The 22,146-nt window shown below is 42.9% G+C and overlaps 1 non-coding gene across 1 annotated transcript; it reads right to left on the bottom strand.

Annotated features, from left to right (window-relative positions):
• Positions 1-3,912: 3,912 nt before the first annotated feature.
• LOC136506236 (small nucleolar RNA R71) lies at positions 3,913-4,019 on the bottom strand. Its single transcript, XR_010771459.1, has one exon. It is a non-coding gene; the product is annotated as a small nucleolar RNA R71 (small nucleolar RNA).
• Between the last annotated feature and the right edge of the window lie 18,127 nt (positions 4,020-22,146).

Below are 22,146 nucleotides of genomic sequence, written 5' to 3'. Positions count from 1 at the left end.
TCCGTGTTTGGCCAGTCCGGTGCCGTCAACAACTAGGCCAAGGGCCACTAACACTGGTGGAGCTGAGCTGATTGACTCCGTCCTCGACGCCGGCCTCAAGGAGGCTGAGAACTGGAGAGTGAGTCCTTCTAGGGTATTTACTCCGTCCAATTTCATCTCAGGCGCTCTCCAATTATCTTAGCTTTTGGCTCCAATTTCATGCTTTTCTATGAAATTTCAGTGATTGCTGCAATGGTAATTCTCAATTGCTCACTCTGATGTCTGATCTCCATAGTCAAATATTTCTCCTTCTTGGACTTGAAATCAAAGTTTGTTTGCAAATTCAGACTGCAACACCCGGATCAATTGAAATGTACCTGACTGTGTGTGTGCGACTGCTATCAGCAGTTTAGCACCTCATATCCAGCAGATATTTGCACAACTGTTTCCCCCTACACAAAGAGCAAGTTTACGGTGAAAACTATTACCCATGTGTAGCCTGGTGCAAGCGGTAGAGTCTTACCGCCTGTGACCGGAAGGTCCCGGGTTCGACTCGCGGTCTCCTCGCATTGCATAGACGAGGGTAAGGCTTGCCACTAACACCCTTCCCCAGACCCCGCATAGAGCGGGATCTCTCTGCACTGGGTACGCCCTTTTATAGTACTTGTGCACAACAAATTGTAGGTAGAATGGATTTACAGGTGATAGATAATACATCGGCATGTGTAGCCACATTGGCATACCTGTGCCTGTTGGAACTTGCAGGATAGCCATGTGTAGCCACCACAGTTTGGCGAAGGCTGTGCCATGGGGAAGGAGGCTGCCGCCACTGGTGTTGACGCCTCCACGAGGGGTGAAGCCAATGTTGTCGCTGATGCCACTATGATGTTGAAACCGGGTGATGCTTAGACATGAACGCGACATCGTCGCTGGCGAGGCGAGAGCTCCAATCACACACACGCCAAAGAGTGGAATTTGGTGCTGCCAATGCCGTAGCTTTTTAGGTGTTTCTATTACTCTTTATTGAAATTACATATCGCTGAGTGACCGAGACTCACGCCACACCGCCCACGATTAACGAAAAAACTAATGTGACCAATCATGCGCCTTAAACCATATTCTATGTCGTTTAGATGTTTATGTCACAAATTTATGAATTTAGCTTTGATGTCACAAAATTTTATGACATTTGGTTTAAGTCACAATTCCTTATAACATGCCACATAGGCAAACCCATGTAGGATTATAAACGTCATAAAATTTAATTGTGCATGTTAAAGCCCATGTAATGAGCAGACTTATAGTAGGCGAAACCCATTGTCGAGGCTGAATTTTGGCCTAGCCAATTTCTTATTTTGAAGCATTTTAGGCCCATATCTGAATTGTATTGATTCTAACCTGTTTAGGCTGAGCCCACACAAGGTTTTTTTGGGCCAACCTAGATTTTTTATGCTATTTTTGGGCCAAACCATTAATGCAATCAAGGGTGGCTTTGTCTAGTCCATGTTTAGTGGCTTGCATTTGTCGAAGGAGGCCTCGAGTGGGTCTCTATTATTGTCGTTGGTGGTGCCACGCCCATTAGCAGACCTTCCTTCCTGGAGCATCATGTTAGTTTCTTCCGACCAATGTGATGAGTTAGGTTGGCGCCCGAGGCCTTCCTAGTTGATGGTTATATGCTCCTTCATGTGCATCCTAGTGTGGCGCTAGGTTGCATTGGGGTAAGACGTCACGATGTCTTTGTGATATGGCTAACCAGGTGCGGCTCCGAGAGGCGCTCGTTGCCAACTAGGCAGCTATTGGCGGTCCTTAATGACTAAATTTAACTGCCAATTAAGACATAAAAAGAGGAGAAATTGGCATACTTATACACATATGCCTTTACTATTAACCTAGTTCCACATGTTTTTGGAGATTTCTTTTTTTAGGACATAAACACGAATACAGTGGAAAATACACCAAAAGGCACATTCCGACAAAGCGTAATGCTGAATTGCGCAAGGGAATAGAGAAGAAGGCCCAACCTACCAAAAGTATTTGGGCGAAGTACCCACCTGGGCTTGGTCTAGGTCCACTCAGAGGCCTACCACGCAAAGGCGGTCGCCAGGCCTGGTGTGCGTGCACCCTAGGTGCGGCCGGACCCCCCCCCCCTTGCCGCCTCTTGGCCCCACCTTCGGATGGCGGTGCATTGATGGCATGCAGAGGCGGTTGTATGCAGGATTTCCTCCGAATATTCTCTCCAAACCATAATTACAGTAGTATAAATAGATGGGAAGACTCCCCGTGAAACACACACCATTTGGAGCAACACCTCATCTCTACCTTGTACTTTTATATTTTAGTAGTCATCTAGGGCAAGGCAAAGCTACCTTGGAGGGCTTGACTCCTTGGAAGAGATTCTTGGTATGAATAGCAATATGAGTTCTTTCAAAGTCTTGTTCCTTTCTTATAATTATAGTCATACTTATGAACTAGAGTAGAGTATTTATGTTATGATCTTAGCATATGAACTAGTATATAGTTTTTATGATATGAGATAAGCATACATGACTTTATGCTTAATCATTCATATAATTCATATGACTAGAATTAGAGCTAAGTTGAGGTGGCGGTTCATCGTGCCTTTGGATGTGCCCAAGTCTTTTACTTGTCGATCCATAGGGTCAGAGTCCCGGAGGGATTTGGGTAGTTTCTGTGTACATGAGCTTGGTGCTCGGGTATGGAGAGATAGGTGAATGCATTGTCCTTCTCCACGGTTGAGGGGTAGGCGGCAGGTGGTGATAGCCCTGTACATCCCTTTTAATCCTCCATGTTAGTTAAGGGTGTAGGAGTCTAAATTGTCACATGAGGTTGCTGGCAGACCAGTACTCGGTGGCCTCCCAACCTGCTTCACAATCAGCACTATAACTGATTATATAACTTGTATGATTATTCACTATTCTTTGCATGACTATATTAGAACATGCCTTCTCTACTTAGGATTATTCTTTATTTCTATTTTATCGTTGAGGAATGCCCAAGTGTGTGTCCACTATCTTGAAATTATCATATTTGCCCCTGTTATAAGCATTGGTTCACTTTACAAGTATGTTATTGAGTTCATATCCCTACTAGAGTGTTAATCAATTATTTATTCCTTTGGGAAAATATAAATAACGATACCCTAAATACTTCCGGGTGAAATTCTACAATGATAGATCCGTGTGCTTATGGATAAATATCTAAAAATGTTAAGATCTATTATTAAGACATTTCTAGTGACATTGCTAATTCTAGTGATGTTACTAAGAAATGTCAACAAGAATTTCTAACGCCGTTGCCTGGGAAGGCAATTGATTAAAGAATCTAGTATGACATGTTCATGATAACATGCATGTATGGTAGCCATTGTTTATGTAGAATAACTCTACTTGTATTCTCCTCTTGTGGATGAAAATAGGATAGTGTATGCCTGGTTTCGATTTGTCGGACAACTTCATCGATGACCCGGAGTCACTCCTTAGGAAAAGTCAGTCTAGCGCCATTTCTTCTTCCTCTACTTCACCGACAGCCGAACCAGTTACACACGCACTATCTGCTACTCCAGTCATGGCTAGAACCCTACGTGACTACTCCGTCCCTGTTGTTGCCAACATGCCCGTTCGGCCGATTGTCAACACAGGCACGGGCAACTTCGAGCTGAAGACCGGCCTCATCACGATGGTGTAGGCAAACCAATTCTGTGGTTTGCCAAGTGAGGACACGAACACGCATCTACAACGCTTCCTCGAGTTGTGCGACACTATCGTCATCAAAGATGTCGCGCTAGCAAGCATCAGGCCAGCAAGCATTAGCCTCAAGGCAAAATAGTGGTTCTACAAGGATCGGGAAGCCAACATGTGGGACAAATGTTCCATGGCGTTCCTCGCCAAATTCTTCCCCATGGGCAAAACCAATGCCCTGAGGGGAAGAATTTCCATCTTCAAGCAGAACGTGATGGAAACTATTCCCGAGTCATGGGAAAGGCTATAGGAGTACATCTAGGCATGCCCACACCATGGGATAGAAACCTGGTTAGTGCACCAGAACTTCTATGATGGGTAACACCCATGTCAATAGGGCACATTGACGCTGCTGCTGGAGGTGCCTTTCTCTCCCTCACCGTCGATGGAGCTATGGCTCTCATCGAGAAAATGGTCTCCAATCAGAGTTGGGGAGAGGAAAGAAAACAACAAAAAGGCATGCATACCGTTAAGGACGCGGACATGCTTTCCACAAAAATGGATTTGTTTACGAAGAGACTGGAAGAGCGTGCCGCTAAAAAAAGAAGCCATGAAGGGCACCGTTCAGGCCATAGACTCCCACATGACGTGTGAGATCTGTGGTAACATTGGCCATTCGGGGAACGACTACACCGAAACCCATGAAGAAGCTACCTTCATCAACAATGGGTTTTGCCAACAAGATAATAACGGATGGAACAAGCAACAGCGTCCACCATTCTGAGGAGGTAATTTAAATTATAATTTGAATCAACCTTCCTTGAAAGATTTGGTATTAGGACAAGTAAAAATTAATTAAAATATCACTAAAAAGTTGATAATGACAAAATGCTAGAAAACATCAACTGTAAATTAAAAGTTTATCCTCCTCTGTGAAAAATTAATTAAATTTTAATAAAATGATAGAAACTCAAATTGCACAAATAGCTGCCGCTATTCCCATCAATCGTTCGGGGAAAATCCCGGGGGCAACCCGAGAATTCCCTCGAAAATATTCATACAGCTACAGGTCAATAAAGGAGGAGAGGTCTTGCCCGACGGACGAAAAAAATGTCGAGCCCTTGCCGATGATAAATCGGTACTTATCTTAAAAATTCAAAAATATTCAAAATAAAATATTTCTAAATTAAAATTTTAAAATTTTACTTCAAAATAAACTTTTCAAAAAAATAAAACAAAAATCATTTTCTAGTAGTTTACATTTTTCTATTATCATTTCTAATTTTTAGAGTAAATATGAAAATTCAAAAATATAACAAACTTTTGTGGAAAATCAATTCTAAACAAACAAAAGTTCAAAAAATGGAAAAAGCACAACGGCTACCCATTAGATGGGGGAGGCCGAGCGGGCGCACCCTAGGTGCAGCCACACCATGCAGGTGGCCATTGCCGCTGCCACTCCTGCAACAGCTCCTAGCCATTGCCCTCTCCCCTTTCTGGCTAGTATCTCACGCCTATAGAACCGAGAGGGCCAGGTGTGAGTATCTCACCCATTCCACTCTTCTCATTTTCACCCCCTCTCATTTTTAGTGCTCCACACATTCTTGCAAAAACTTTCCACAAAGTTCCTCTGCAAGGAAACTCTACCAAAATCTCAAGCTCAAAGCTAGTTCCCTGGTTTGTGCTAACCTTAACCGCGCCTGACTTTTCGCTTGTAGTTTGTGTTGTTTTCTCGCCGTGGGCAAGTTCGGTAGGAAGCTTTCCGGTGCATTCAAGAAGGTTGTAGGAGCTAGCTCAAGTCGCTCCCATGGAAGTTCAAGCGCGTGCCACTCCACTGAACAATCTGAGAACCCGATGCATGAAGACGAGGAAGCTACGCCAATGGAAGAGCAAGAGCAAGAGCAGTCGATGGAGGTGGAAGACGATGCACCCCACCTCGACTTGGAAGTAGACCGGGAGACGCAAGTGTACAACCTCATCAAGAATCACGAGTTCGTCCACACACCGGTGTACTAACCCAAACTTCTCCAAAAGATAGGTATGAATGCCGAATTCACCACTATTTGGAAAGCCATTGGATGGGAGGAAATTGATCCCATTTGGGAAGAAGGTTCTCGTCTCCTAACCATCCAATTCTTATGCTCATTAAAAGAAGTTGAGAATGGAATTACTTTCGGATTATTTGAACAAGAATATTTTTGTACTTGGAAAGATCTCGCTTCTCACATAGGCTTCAAAAGAAAATGCTTAGTTGACTTAGATCATGCTCTCAGAGGTTTTAATCGTCATGAATTTTGGAGAGAATTTTTTGGTCAAAATGTAGTTGATAAATTCCAATCACGTAACATGAATATTCAACATGCTACTTTGAGGCTCATACATCGTTGGATTGCCATGACTTTGTTCTATAGACAAGATACACGATTTGTTCATCATGCCGAATTGCAAGTGCTCTATGCCATGACTAAAAAGACTAAAATTGCTCCAGTCAAAGAAATATTCAAACATTGGTTACACTTGTTCAAAGCTTCTACATACATATCATGTACATCTCTGGTTACTCGTATTGCCACTAGCGTTGGTGCGACGGATGGTCAAGAAGTAGTTTATATCTCGACTGCACGCATTATTATTAATGAGAATTACTTGTTGCGAGGACATCACTTGAAATATAATGAAGCTAGAAAACTTGTATTTTTCTTCCCTGGGTATACAAACAAGATCTCGTTACCTAACTCGGATCTCTATTTGTATAAGTCCTAGGAGCTAACCTTTGCTCTCGAATCCTAAGAGGAAGCACGCACTGGGTCTGGTAAATTTACACGGAGCAGAGCTAGGAATGAAGTAGGCAGCTCGCAGCAGCCGTAGCCGTCACCTTTCCCAGCTACACCTCAGGCATACCACACAGAGTGGCTCCCAGCTGAGCAGGCACCGAGTTTTACACCCAGGTAGCACCCAGGCTAGGATCACACCCCGCTACCACGCAAAGGCTAGATGGTCAAGATGGTAGGAGGCTAACGATATGGCATGGATGAGACAGGCTCACTCCCCCGACTCCAAGGGGCTTCCACAACCTATTCATCCACAATAGTCTGTTTCAGACCATCATGTGTTGGATAGCATCAACACCTGACTCGGAGGATTGAAGATCCATACAGGTGAGATCCAAAATACGCTTAACACTCATGTGTAGGATATAGCTTAGTGGCGGCTACAACAACAACAATAGATGATGCAAGTGAACGCGCTGCTGAAGCAATATTATGACCAGTAGATGGCCTATTGGCGGTCCATAGGATACAATCCGGGACCATAGGCATCGAGCTAGTTTGGGGGAGGACCCCGCAGAGGTACCTTGTATAATTTATTTTTCACATTTTTATTTCCTGCATTTATTTAATTATTAGCAATAAAAAATGAAATATGATAAAAACAATAAAAATATGAATTCTACTCCACATTTGTGTTTAAGAATGTTTAGTTTCCCCTATGTTGAAATGATAAATAGTTGCTCTGTCTATAATTCATCTGTGCCTAGGCTGTAACTTAGTATTCCCCAAGATTTAAGTTTTTTGACTAAAAATATCTCATTCTAAAGCTTGAAAACTTGTGGGCTGCAAAAGTATGATTCTTTTCTAAATTGTTGCGAGTTATGATATGGTAAATGGAACATGCTATGACTTTGTTTCAAGACAAACTTGACGTCCGGAGTTTTCAATTTTAAAAATGATAAAATCAAAAGTTTTTCAATGATTATGAATTCCTACTTGTAGCACCTGGTTTTAAGAACAAAACCAAATACGCACCATAGTGAGCCCAGAAAGTCAAATCTTACATATAGCTACAAGTAAGGGTAATATCGAAAGACAATCCTTAATATAAAACGTACTTAGTTTAAAGGATATAACCTTAAACAGCAAATGGCGGAAAGACAACTCTGATCTTCGGGCGAAGACTACAATTCCACAGCGACATCTGACTGGTTGATCACAAGCTAAATTCCTCTAAACTCTAGCAATCTAGTACCCATCCAGGATTGTTTCAAAGATTTAAAAAGTAAAGCAAGCGTAAGTACATGTCGTACTCAACAAATATAACATGGAGTTCATGAAGCTCAAAAGGTTAACACTGGTTTAAATATGATTAGCTTTTAATGAGTCATCTTTTAGCACTTGGGTGGCAACAAGTTTATCACAAGCCCATATAAGCACATGATCAGGTAAACATGAATAATGAATAGCATAAACAATTAACCATTAATGAGTATCTTCATCATCCATATCATTAGTGTTCATCATCTATTCCGTAAATGTTCCAAGGCCGCTTGTGACCGTGAGCACGGCTGATATACCAGTTTTACACTCTGTAGAGGTTGTACACTTTCACTGTGAGTCGGGATTTACCCTTTCGCCCAAGGTAGCTAATCTCTTGACCCACTTCCAAGGAAGGTTGGTAGGGTTCACTATGAAGCCTTTCAAAGGTTCGTCTAACAAGTTAGGGCCGTTAAGGTTTTCCCATCAATAAGCATGAACCCCCCTCCAAGGAGTGACTAACAAAATACCAAGAAACCAAAGAGCACCCTCTTGGCAGGCCGAGATCATACAAATCGGAGCCCCTCTTTCATCATAAAGGTAACCACTAACAAGCTAGAAAAGGTCCTCATACTGAGCTAAAGCCAGAGCCATGTAGCCCTCACAGCTGTACTGTAAGTCTCGGATGATCACTTATACATAAGTCCTTAGGGAGAGGAATCTAGAGCACCATAAAACAACCCAATGGTCTAGCCCCCTGATTCCATGTTGCTAAAAAGAAACTTTTAGTGTTTATTGCATATTACATTAGTCAAGTTATAAGATCATGGTTGTTGTTGAGCACTAGCAAATTAAGCTACCCAATGCAATGACCCAAAGGTGTCAAGGTACAAGTACAAAGTACTAGGAAATCCTTAGCGGCAGTCAAGGTAGACACATGCAGTATGAATTAAATGATTAAAGGTATATAGGACAACAAGGAAGATCCTATGCTATACTTGCCTTAAACTTAGATCCTTCTTTGAGTCCAAAACTTCAAAGATCTGCTTCTTGATTCACCACATATAACTCACCGGCTGGACAAGATCATAAAGCACCACACAAGCATCCATGTAATCATACACGAAGCAAACAATAGATCTAAATTAGAATAGTACACCAAGCATAAAATCAAGATGAAAAGTTTGTAAAGCAAATCTATGTCTCGCTACGAACACACAGACGCGAAAAGCACACTAATCGGAGCTACAGTGAAAAAGATACATCTACCGATAGATTTGCTTTATCTGTGGAAAAGAAAACTATAGGCGTCATTTATTTTAACTATATAAATTCATATATATATAAGATATTTTATAAATAATATAAATTGAATTAAGTCAATTTTGGATTTGAATTATAAAACTAAAGTAAAATAAATCATATTTTATTTATAAAGTCCAGTTGCATAATTATTAATCAAAATATGATTTAAACCTTGAAATTTCAGAAATAGTAATATGGTAAGCAATGTTACTAACACGTAGTTTATGTTATTATGAATCCAACGCAACTTGAATGGGCGAAAACAGAGTTAAAACATAGAAGATATGAATTAAACAAGATTTCCTTTATTAAAATAATAGATTAAATCTAATCTCGAATTTTAAAAGTTGGAAACTTATCTAACAATAGTATAAACACGTAGATTATGAAATTACGAACCTAACGCAAGTTGAACGGGTCAAATCGGAGTTAAAACAGAGAAGTTATGGCCTAAAGAAGGTAGTGGCAAAATTGTAAATAAGTGAAAACGTATTTTTGAAGTCAATCGAACAAAATACTCTTTTAAAAGAAGAAGGCGTAATCTGTGAAATACGCAATGGACCGTGGGTTTGAATCTGTAAAAGGGCAGGGGCTCATTTGTAAAAGAAACCGGCGAAGGGGTATCAGTTGATGGAGGCCGTAGGTTCTAGATTGGACGGCTGAGAGGGGGATTGGGGAAAATCGCCAGAACAGTGGAGGTGCGGCGGTGATTTGGCTGACGTTTGGTGATTGCTCGCCGGCGCAATTGGGGAAAGTTTCTACGGATCTTGATTTGAATTGGATTTGGCACAGGGAGCTAGAGATCACCACGGAGAACTAAGCACAGCGATCTATGGCCGCTAAAATCGAGCAGAGACATCTTGAGGCGAGCTATGGCGGTGGCATAGCAGCTGCGGTGCGGGGAGACCAAGACAGAGCGAGAGAGAGAGGGAGAAAAGGGGTTTGGCGTGCTCACAACTTCAACACGAATCTCAGCAACAAGCTTACCGTGGCGGAGGGGCGTCCAATCAGCTTGGCGATGTTGGCTCTTCTCGGTAGATTCAGATGGGCGGCGCTAGGGTACAGATGGCACTGCGGCTTTGCTCTAGAGCACGGTGGAGAACAACACGGGCACGGAGCTCGATATTTAAGAGGCAGGGTGGCTTAGGGCGCATGCCATAGAGCGGGGCGTGGACGGGGCGAACACGGATGTAGGGCCGGAGTGGCAGAGAGAGCAAGGAGGTGCGCAGGCGGCTTTTGCTGCCGAGCGGGCCAAGCGCGCGAGGCTAAGCTGTGGCTTGGGCCGACCTGGGATGGCTTGCTGGGTCACACAGTGGAGAAGGGGAGAGATAGGCCACGCGGGAACAGAGCTGGGCTGAGAGAGGGAGAATAGGCCGGCTGGCTGAGCCGGGTCCCGAGCCAAAAGGGGAAGGAGCAGGCCAAGCAAGCCGTCGGCCCAAGGGAGCAGGACTGGTGGGGAGTGGAAGTCAGCAGTAGGCCAGGCCAGAGAGCAGGCCAGCTGGGCCAGAATGGAGAGAAAAAGATTTTTCCTTTTTATTTTGTTTTCCTATTTCCAAACCACATTCAAATATGAACCAAATGCAAGTTCAAATAAAGTTTTGAATATACTTTTCAATTCAAATAAAAGTGAGCAAATTTTAGTAAGTTTTTAAAAATAATTTTTACAACTTTTTAAATTCTTTTATTTTCTAATTTTCTTTTCTTTTACTTCAAAGCCATTTTTAATTTATTTCCAAAAGCATTTTGAATGTTTTCAATTTGAATCAAATCCACACAATACAATGGAACAAATGCACCTGTATGTATGCACAACATGTTGCTACCTTATGATGAATTTTGATTTAACAAAAAGTTGTATTTCCCTATATTTCATGTGCACAAAAATTCACAAATAAATCATTTTAATCCTGTTTTTCAAAAGAGGCAAATTTTAGGGTGTTACAATTCTACCCCCCTTAAGATGAATCTCGTCCTCGAGATTTAGAAGATAGTAATAAAAGAGATATGGATACTCTGCCTTTATTCGATCCTCCTTTTTCTAAGTTATATCTTTCATTAAGAGCCATTTTAAGATCCTGGTTGGCTAATCTGCATAAGCATGATCGCCTCTCATATTGAGATCCTCCAATGGTGTTTGCTCCTTTACACTGACATCTGAAAACTCATAGTCCACATTACTATCCTCATAGGATGCACCTTCTAATAGGTCATTCTAGTATTCCTTAGGTGCAGGTTGAATACCGTCATACTCAATTCTTTCTCCTGATGGTGTAGTTAGAAACACCGAACGCTGGGCATACTTAATCACTCCTTTACAAGCCGATAACCATCCATTTCCAAGGATAACATCAATGTCCATTAACTCCAAAAATATAAGGTTTGCCTCCAAGTTCTTCCCTTTTATGTGAAGACTAACTTTTGGGCATAAGCGGGTTGCCTTCTTTTCTCCTCCTAGAGAGTTAACTATTAGGGGTTTCGTCATCAGAAGCATAGTTATCTTATGTTCTTCCACATATTCCCTAGAGATGAATGAATGTGACGCACTAGGGTCAAATAACACCATAGCATTATCTGAGCTTACTGCAATCAAACCATAAACAACCTCCTTAGCTCCAAGAGTGGTAACCAGATCCACATTGTTCAACCAGCCTTGAATGTAGTTTCGCTTTAGCTTATTGCCTTGCACCAGCTCCTTATGGACGTTCTGTTCCGACTCCTGCTGTTGTTGATTCTGGCTTCGATTACTCTCATCAAACTTCTCAAAACAATCATTCTTACCGTGTTCAATCTCACCACAATCATAACCTTCCTTACTAGTAGCAATATTTGTTGTTATCAAGGTGATAGTGGGAGATGACAAACATGGCTCTTGAGAACTAAAATACTGCACTTCACCATTAGGTTGATGATACTGATCTTGATCATTACTTACAAGCAGATTCATAGGGTGTGACTGATATTCTGGTTGTGTAGCAAAATGGAGATGAGTATTTCTTAACTGGCGTTGAAGGTCACACTTTCTCTTCTTCTCTTCCATCTCTCCACATTTGTTCTCAATTACAATTGCTCTATCCACCAATGTTTGATAGTCGGCATACACCACGGTCATCAACTATAGTTGCAACCCATCATTCAGTCCTTTCAAAAAGTGTATTTGCTTTTTAGCATCACTATCCACCTCTTTTGGAGCATAGCATGACAATTGAGTGAACCGGTTACGATACTCACACACTGACATAGATCCTTGCTTCAAGCTGAGGAACTCTTCTTGCTTAAGTTCTACCTCACCTAATAGGACATGGTAGGACCTAAAATTCTCCTTGAATTCATGCCAAGTGATAGCAGGAGCATTGTTGGGACGCCCATACTCAAATGACTCCCACCAATCTTGGGTAGTTCCTTGCAGTTGATCGGAAGCATAAAACACCTTTTCATGGTCATCACACTGAGCTATGTCCAATTGTCGCTCCACAACTCTAAGCCAGTCATCGGCTTCTAGTGGTTTGCTTGTATGAGAGAATGTTGGTGGGTGTCCCTTCATAAATTCACTACGCTTGTCAATAGGTGATGCTTGATGCTGGTTGTTCAACACACTTTGGGCAATAGTCTGTAATAACTAAGTCTACGTCATCAAAGCTTGCTCTATAGATGGGGAATTGGATGGCGGTGGATTAGAATCGGCAGGATTCCTTCTAGCTCCTTGTGAAGCACTTCTCCTGGTAGCAACCATCTGTTTTCAACATGTATGAATTAGAACTCAGTCATTCATAACACCCTTAATTGTAGCTTCAAGAGATGACAAGATAGGACTGATGGCAATTGAGACAAGAGAACACCAAACCCCAGAGAAGCGCTAGAATGTAAGAAACTTCATCTTACCAATCCTTCAACTTAACTACCCCTTAAGAAAAGATCAACTAGGGGGACACAAAAATGTAGCTTGCACCTTCTTCCAGATGATCTAACTAGTATCAAGACATTCTGACATCCCAATGATACTCTTGTGTATGGGCAAGAACAAGAAATCTGAAATTTCTCACGAGCAGGAAAACAATAGCATAGTAAAATAACTGTAACTCTCATTCTATTAATCCAATGAAGTTGTAGCTTATACCGTTAGAAATCTTATAAAATTTTCCACAACTTCCTTATAGAACACTTTTCCAAATTCTACAGTTAACTTGGTCGACAATATTGCACAACAGAAACTGCTCCAGGTTTCAGACAGCGCGGTTGCATCGTCTTGTGATTTTTGTAACTCCATAACCAAAATAGCTATCAGGGTGAATCTTGTGTTCAGAGAAAGATAGTGAAGTCTACTATTATCCAGAATTTTCTCATGATTTTTGATCCTCCAAAGTCAGAGATAAAAGCCGAAGAGTGTAGACTACTCTGAAAGGACAGGATAGGGAGAACAGAAGAAACCAAATCCCAACTATTTATTTCATTAATCCTTATACCATAGGCCTATAAACTAAATGATATTATGGGAACACCCAACAAGATCATTGCAGTCATTATAAAGATCCAGAACAAGCATAAATATAATGATAATTCAGCAAAGCAATAAAGGTGCACAACTCAATCATTGACTCAACTTGCGATACTATCGTCCTCAATGTATTAGGGGTAACAAGAAGGTGATGAGGAACAGTTCTAAAAGCATATCAAATCAAGGGGTGAAGATGAGAACAAAGACTTTAAAACAAGCACCAAGGTAGAGATGAATAGCATGGGTAGAGATATAGTAGAGAAGAAAAATATCAAGGTTCATAGAGCAAGGGTTTTTGTAGCAACTTCTAAACCTTAGAATGACCAGTTTCTACTAGGCTTGCGTCCTACAGTTAGCATTGCTCTGATACCACTTTGTAGCACCTGATTTTAAGAACAAAACTTGATACGCACCATATGTGAGCCTAGAAAGTCAAATCTCACATATGCTACAAGTAAGGGTAATATCAAAAGACAATGCTTAATATATAACGTACTTAGTATAAAGGATATAACCTTAAACAACAAATAGTGGAAAGATAACTCAGATCTTCGAGTGAAGACTCCAATTCCATAGGGAAATCTGACTGGTTGATCACAAGCCTAATTCCTCCAAACTCTAGCAATCTGGTACCCATCTGGGATTTTTCCAAAGATTTAAAAAGTAAAGCAAGCATAAGTATATGTCGTACTAAACAAATATAACATGGGGTTCATGAAGCTTAAAAGGCTGACACTGGTTTAACTATGATTAGCTTTTAATGAGTCATCTTTTAGCACTTGGATGGCAACAAGTTTATCACAAGCACATATAAACACATGATCAGGTAAATATGAATAATGAATAGCATAAACAATTAACCATTAATGAGCATCTTCATCATCCATATCATTAGTGTTCATCATCTATTCCATAAATGTTCCAAGGCCGCTCGTGACTGTGAGCACGGCTGATATACTAGTTTTACACTCTGCAGAGGTTATACACTTTCACTGTGAGTCAGGATTTACCCTTACGCCCGAGGTAGCTAATCTCTTGATCCACTTCCAAGGAAGGTCGGCAGGGTTCACTATGAAGCCTTTCAAAGGTTCGTCTAATAAGTTAGGGCCGCTAAGGTTTCCCCATCAATAACCATGAACCCCCCTCAAAGGAGTGACTAACAAAATACCAAGAAACCAAAGTGCACCCTCTTGGTAGGCCGAGATCATACAAATTGAAGCCCCTCTTTTGCCATAAAGGTAACCACTAACAAGCTAGAAAAGGTCCTCATACCGAGCTAAAGCCAGAGCCATGTAGCCCTCACAACTGTACTGTAAGTCCTGAATGATCACTTATAAATAAGTCCTTAGGGAGAGGATTCTAGAGCACCATAAAAACAGCCCAATGGTCTAGCCCCATGATTCCATGTTGCTAAAATGTAGCTTTTAGTGTTTATTGCATATTACATTAGTCAAGTTACAAGATCATGGTTGTTGTTGAGCACTAGCAAAGCTACCCAATGCAATAACCCAAAGGTGTCAAGGTACAACTACAAAGTACTAGGAAATCCTTAGTGGCAGTCAAGGTAGACACATGCAGTATGAATTAAATGATTAAAGGTTTATAGGACAACAAGGAAGATCCTAGGCTATACTTGCCTTAAACTTAGATCCTTCTTCGAGTCCAAAACTTCAAAGATCTTCTTCTTGATTCACCACGTATAACTCACCAACTGGACAAGATCATAAAGCACCACACAAGCATCCATGCAATCATACACGAAGCAAATAATAGATCTAAATTAGAATAGTACACCAAGCATAATATCAAGATGAAAAGTTTGTAAAGCGAATCTATGTCTCGCTACGAACACACAGACGCGAAAAGCACACTAATCGGAGCTACGGTGAAAAAGATACGTCTACCGATAGATTTGCTTTATCCGTGGAAAAGAAAACTATAGGCTTCATTTATTTTAACTATATAAATTCATATATATATATAAGATATTTTATAAATAATATAAATTGAATTAAGTCAACTTTGGATTTGAATTATAAAACTAAAGTAAAACAAATCATATTTTATTTATAAAGTCCAGTTGTATAATTATTAATCAAGATATGATTTAAACCATGAAATTTCAGAAATAGTAATTTGGTAAGCAATGTTACTAACGCATAGTTTATGTTATTACGAATAAAACGCTACTTGAATGGGCTAAAACGAAGTTAAAACATAGAAGATATGAATTAAACAAGATTTCCTTTATTAAAATAATAGATTAAATATAACCTCGAATTTTAAAAGTTGGAAACTTATCTAACAGTAGTATGAACACGTAGATTATGAAATTATGAATCTAACGCAAGTTGAACGGGTCAAATCGGAGTTAAAATGGAGAAGTTATGGCCTAAAGAAGATAGTGGCAAAACTGTAAATAAGTGGAAACGTATTTTTGAAGTCAACCGAACAAAATACTCTTTTAAAAGAAGAAGGCGTAATCTGTGAAAAATGCAATGGACCGCGGGTTAGAATCTGTAAAAGGGCAGGGGCTCGTTTGTAAAAGAAACCGGTGAAGGGGTATCAGTTGATGGAGGCCGTAGGATCTAGATTGGATGGCTGAGATTAGAACATAGAGGTGGATTGGGGAACATCGCCGAAATAGTGGAGGTACGGCGGCGATTTGGCCGGCGTTTGGCGATTGCTCACCAGCGCAATTGGGGAAAGTTTCTACGGAGCTTGATTTGAATCGGATTTGGCACAAGGAGCTAGAGATCACCCCGGAGAACTAAGCACAACGATCTATGGCCGCTAAAATCGAGCAAAGGAGGCTTGAGGCGAGCTATGGCGGCGGCGTAGCAGCTGCGGCGCGGGAAGACAAGACAGAGCAAGAGAGAGGGAGAAAAGGGGTTTGGTGTGCTCACAACTTCAACGCAAATCTCGATAACAAGCTTACCTTGACGGAGGGGTGTCTAATCGGCTCAGCGATGTCGACTCTTCTCGACAGATTCAGATGGGTGGCACTAGGGCACAGACGGCACTGTGGCTTTGCTCTAGAGCATGGTGGAGAATGGCATGGGCACGGAGCTCGATATTTAAGAGGTAGGGTGGCTTAGGGTGCACGCCATCGAGCGGGGCGTAGACGGGGCGGACACGAACGCGGTTGAGGAGTACGCGTTGCGTACGACTGGAGGTAGGGGCGAAGCTGACAGGACGGCCCCACCTGTCGGCGTTGGTGAGAGCGGGGCCAAAGTGACAGAGAGAGTAAGGAGGTGCACGGGTGGCTTTTGCTGCTAAGAGGGCCGAGCGCACGGGGCTGAGCTGCGGCTTGGGCTGACCTGGGATGGCTTGCTAGGCCGCGCAGTGGAGAAGGGGAGAGATAGGCCGCGCGGGAACCGAGCTAGGCTGAGAGAGGGAGAATAGGCTGGCTGGCTGAGTCGGGTCCCGAGCCAAAAGGGGAAGGAGCAAGCCGAGCAGGCTGTCGGCCCAAGGGAGCAGGACTGGTGGGGAGTGGAAGCCAGCAGCAGGTCAGGCCAGAGAGCAGGCCGGCTGGGCCAGATTGGAGAGAAAAAGATTTTTCCTTTTTATTTTGTTTTCCTATTTCCAAACCACATTCAAATATGAACCAAATGCAAGTTCAAATAAAGTTTTGAATATACTTTTCAATTCAAATAAAAGTGAGCAAATTTTAGTAAGTTTTCAAAAATAATTTTTACAACTTTTTAAATTCTTTTATTTTCTAATTTTCTTTTCTTTTACTTCAAAGCCATTTTTAATTTATTTCCAAAAGCATTTCGAATATTTTCAATTTGAATCAAATCCACACAATACAAAGGAACAAATTCACCTGCATGTATGCACAACATGTTGCTACCTTATGATAAATTTTGATTTAACAAAAAGTTTTATTTCCCTATATTTCATGTGCACAAAAATTCATAAATAAATCATTTTAATCCCGTTTTTCAAAAGAGGCAAAATTTAGGGTGTTACGCTACCGTAGCCGTATGACAATGTTCAAATTCAAAACCTTAGTCATATGCTGCTTGTAATTACATTGAATTTTGTTTAATTGTTTGTGACCCTTGTTGAGATTCTCGTCATGCTCCCATGATCAAGATTCACATACACCCATATATAAAATGCTGACTTTTACACTGAGAGTTACGCAAAAACATATTTTATTTCTATCCACCAAAATAAATACTCCATTCACATTTGATATGAGTCTTTCTCTCTAAAGTTTTCATGAGCTAAAAAGAGAGTATGGGCTGTGTTCAAAAAAGAAGGGGAAAAGAAAAAAATATCCATGCTAAAAAGCATGAGAGAAAAAAATGCATGCCAAAGAGCATGAAGAAAAGAAAAGAAAGAAATAAAGATAGCCCATTCTTTGAAGGCAATTATTAAAAAGAGAGAGAGTCACGATCAAAGGAGTACAAAAATATTTAGAATAACCAAGATTTAAAATTCCACATACTTACACTTTTTTATCAAAGTGTATGACTTGCATCTCATTGGATCCGGTTTTTTACTTAGCAAAATATGTAATGCAAGTATGTCTCATTTTCATACCTACCCAAAACTCCACTAAGAGCCTTTAGAGGTAGAAATGAAAAAAGAAGGCAAATTTATCAAACGCCTTGGTGAGGATCATACACATTGAGCGACTGAGAGAATCATTTGAGGAACTTATATTTGTTTGCAGAACTCATAAAATCTCCGGATAGAAGGTTAATCAAAGAATCAATGATGAGTAATTCTATTAAAGCCGTTCTATCTTGCAACCACCCAAGACTTGGAAAAGCAATAAACCCCACAGGGATTAAGTAAAAAAGGGTGGATAGAATGCCAAACTTATTTGAATTGCAGAAGAATACCTAGTTATAAGCATGGCACTTGTGAATTGTATCGGCATAGTAGCAACTTTTGATCAACAACCAATAACTTAGTTATTTGCTAGGGACTGGCAAAGGTTAAGCTTGGAGGATCTTGTTGGCGGTCCTTAACGACTAATTTTAACCATCAATTAAGACATAAGAAGGGGAGAAATTGGCATACATATACACATATGCCTCTACTATTAACCTAGTTTCACATGTATTTGGAGATTTCTATGTTTTAGGACATAAAACACGAATATAGTGGAAAAAACACCAAAAGGGGCATTCTGACAAAGCGTAATACTAAATTGCGCAAGGGAATAGAAAAGAAGGCCCAACCTACCCGAAGTATTTGGGTGAAGTACCCACCTGGGCCTGGTTTAGGTCCACTCTGAGGCCTGCCATGCGAACGCGATGACCAAAGGGGCTAGGCCAGGTGCGGGTGCACCCTGAGTGTAGCCGCACCCTCCTTGCCGCCTCTCGGCCCCACCTTTAGATGGTGGTGCATTGATGGCATGTAGAGGAGGTTGCATGCAGGATTTCCTTCTAATATTCTCTCCAAACCATCATTAGAGTAGTATAAATAGATGGGAAGACTCCCCCATGAAACACACACCATTTGGAGCAACACCTCATCTCTACCTTGTACTTCTACATTTTAGTAGTCATCTCGAGCAAGGCAAAGCTACCTTGGAGGGCTTGACTCCTCGGAAGAGATTCTTGGTATGAATAGCAATATGAGGTCTTCCAAAGTCTTGTTCCTTTCTTATAATTATAGTCATACTTTATGAACTAGAGTATAGTATTTATGTTATGATCTTAGCATATGAACTAGTATATAGTTTTTATCTTATGAGATTAGCATACATGACTTTATGCTTAATCATTCATATAATTCATATGACTAGAATTAGAGCTATGTTGATGTGGCGGTTCATCGTGCCTTTGCGTGTGCCCAAGTCTTTTAGTTGTCGATTCGTAGGGTCGGAGTCCTAGGGGATTTGGGTACCATCTATGTACACGAGCATGGTGCTCAGGTATGAAGAGACAGGTGAATGCATTGTCCTTCTCCATGGTGGAGGGGTAGGTGGCAGGTGGTGATAGCCCTGTACATCCCTTTTAATCCTCCATGTTAGTTAAGGGTGTAGGAGTCTAAATTTTCCCATGAGGTTGCTAGCAGACCAGTACTCGGTGGCCTTCTAGCCTGCTTCACAATTAGCACTAAGACTAATTATATAACTTGTATGATTATTCACTATTCATTGCATGACTATATTAGAACATGTCTGCTGACGAGATCCTAACATATGGGTATGTTAAGCCTTGGGATCCATGGTTCTCAACTGAAGATACCCCCAGCCAATCCCCTCAGGATCGCTCAATGGTTCGGGGGCTATACCCATCGAGTACGCTCGCACGCACCCTAGACTAAGGAACTTGCCCGATCCTGAGCACGCCAAGGCCTCTGCTTAGGGCTCGGGGGGGTTGCCAAGCCTCAGGCTTCTGATCGATGGGAAACTTGAGACCGGCCCTTGGCTCCTACCTAGCCAATGACCCCAGCCAAGGCATGGGCACAAGGCGACATGCCCTGAGCCACCAAGGCTTGGGGGGCTCCTCGACGCAGCACTCTGGGCGTGCCCTTGCCGGCCGCTCCCCCGACAGGGTCACGCACGGGGCGTGACACAAAAAGACAAGCTTTCCCTCGGCCTCTAGGGGCTTAGGGGCTTCCAAGCCCACGCGTCAGCCCCTAGAGCCGACCTCCTTCACCACCAAGAAGACTCCAGAAGGTCCACCTAGGGGAGGCTGGTCCAAGCTGACATAGCCTAACACATAGTGTTAGGACAGAGCAGCCGGACGACGCCTAGGGCTTCTTCAGCTCCACAACATCACCATGGTCCACCAAGCACCATTGCAAGACCCTCCTGGACTCTGACGCAGTCCCACACTCTAGAGTGGGGTGCAGGGGGGCACCGCCCTGGATCACTTCAGCCCCTAGGTGTTTGGGGTAGTGATCCAAGCGGCCCCCTGCCCTAGATGGTTTTGTCTGCCGACGCACATCTCCAAGTATGATGGCGAGACCAACTCAGACCATTGGCTCGAGGACTACTGCCTCACCATGAAGGTCGGGGGCTCAGATGATGACTTTGTCATCTAGTACCTTCCCTTCTTCTACCTACCTCGACCAAAGCTTGGCTCGAGCAGCTCGAGCCTAACAGCATCCGCTGCTAGGGTGACCTTCGCTCCGTCTTCGTCAGTCACTTCCAGGGTATGTATACTTGGCCTAGGACTCATGGGACCTCTGCAACTACAGGCAGAGGACTGACAAGACCCTCTAGGAGTACATCCAGCACTTCTCCAAGAAGCACAACGAGCCCGCCAACATCACTTACACCGATGTGATCAATGCCTTCATCTGCGGCATGACCTACGAGGCCCTGATCCATGCGCTTGGCCCAAGACCCCGTGCATGACATGTGAGCTCCTGGATGTCACCACCTAGTACACCACTGATGAAGAGGCCGTCCAGGTCAACTTTAGCGGCAAGGCCAAGGCTACCAGCCACCTCAGCGGCGGTGATGGCAGTGATGACCCTGCTTCATCCTAGCATCGCTGCGACACATGGAACAAGGACAGAAAGCACCACGGGGAGGAGATGGTGGCCACAGCCGACCGCGCCACTAGGCCTTAGCCCTACGGACATGCCCCGAGCACTTCAAGAAGGCGCTAGAAGCCCCCTGGCCATTCCACGCGGGGCAAGCAAAGCACCTCCTCATGGACTACGCCACCATTAGGGGCAACATCCTTGGCACCCTCGGCCAATAGGGCAAGACCCTAAAGCTAGCCCCAAAGGCCGATGAGCTGGCGCACATCTCTACGGAGGACAATGCCAAGTTCCCCAAGGCCGATCGCTGCCTCATGATCTTTGGGGGCTCCTAGGCATATGAATCTCACTAGTAGCGCCGCATCACTGAGCAGGAGGTGAATGTTGTTCACAGCCTCGCTGCCTCGACGTGGCTCCAATGGTCCCAAATGGCCATCACCTTGGACCAGGGGGATCACCCTGATCATGCTCCTCAACTACACCTATCTAGAGCTAAAGATGCTTGGCCCCAAGGGGGTCATCACCGTCGAGGGCTGCTTCGAGCAAGCCTACTACTACGACCAAAACTGTGTCACCCAAGCGTCCGCACTAATTGCCCCTTGTGCCCTCGATGACCCCAGCTGCAACACAGGAAGGGCGCTGGTGAAGGAAGTAGCCAAGGCAGTGGCAGCGCTTGACCAACCAAGCATCAGTGAGGCAACCAAGGTCCCTAGCGTCTATGATGGCTCGGCTGGTCCCTCCATCCAGGCGCTCAGCCCCTAGATGGGGTTGACCTAGTCGAGGTGAGTTCTAACCTTTCCCCATGAGGGAAGGCCACCACTAAGCCATCCGCCCAAGAATGCCGTTTCCCAAGCCAGTACCCACCTACCGACCTCGTTCACCAGCCTACCTCTCCAACAACAAAAACCAAGATAAGTCCCATTCTCCCAGCCTTCTTGTTTCACTTATTTTGCTGTTGTCTCTTTTATCCCAAGCGACTCCTGTAGTGGCTCAATCGAGTTGAAGGATTGGCTAAGCTAACTATCATGGGGTCAAAATCGTGGCAAGCATTGTTGTTTGAGTCAGTGTTAGAGTATGTGTCTTTGGTGGCTCGGGTGGACTCAAGAACACAAGAATCACAAAGGGAACACAATGGCTAATCTAAGTTTAGGCTGATCAGTGCCCTATGCCCAGCAGC

The sequence above is a fragment of the Miscanthus floridulus genome, chromosome 14 (genome assembly GCF_019320115.1).
Source record: "Miscanthus floridulus cultivar M001 chromosome 14, ASM1932011v1, whole genome shotgun sequence".
NCBI classification, from domain to species: domain Eukaryota; kingdom Viridiplantae; phylum Streptophyta; class Magnoliopsida; order Poales; family Poaceae; genus Miscanthus; species Miscanthus floridulus.
The sequence above is the reverse complement of the archived record's forward strand: the minus strand, read 5'-3'. Positions and strand labels throughout refer to the sequence as shown.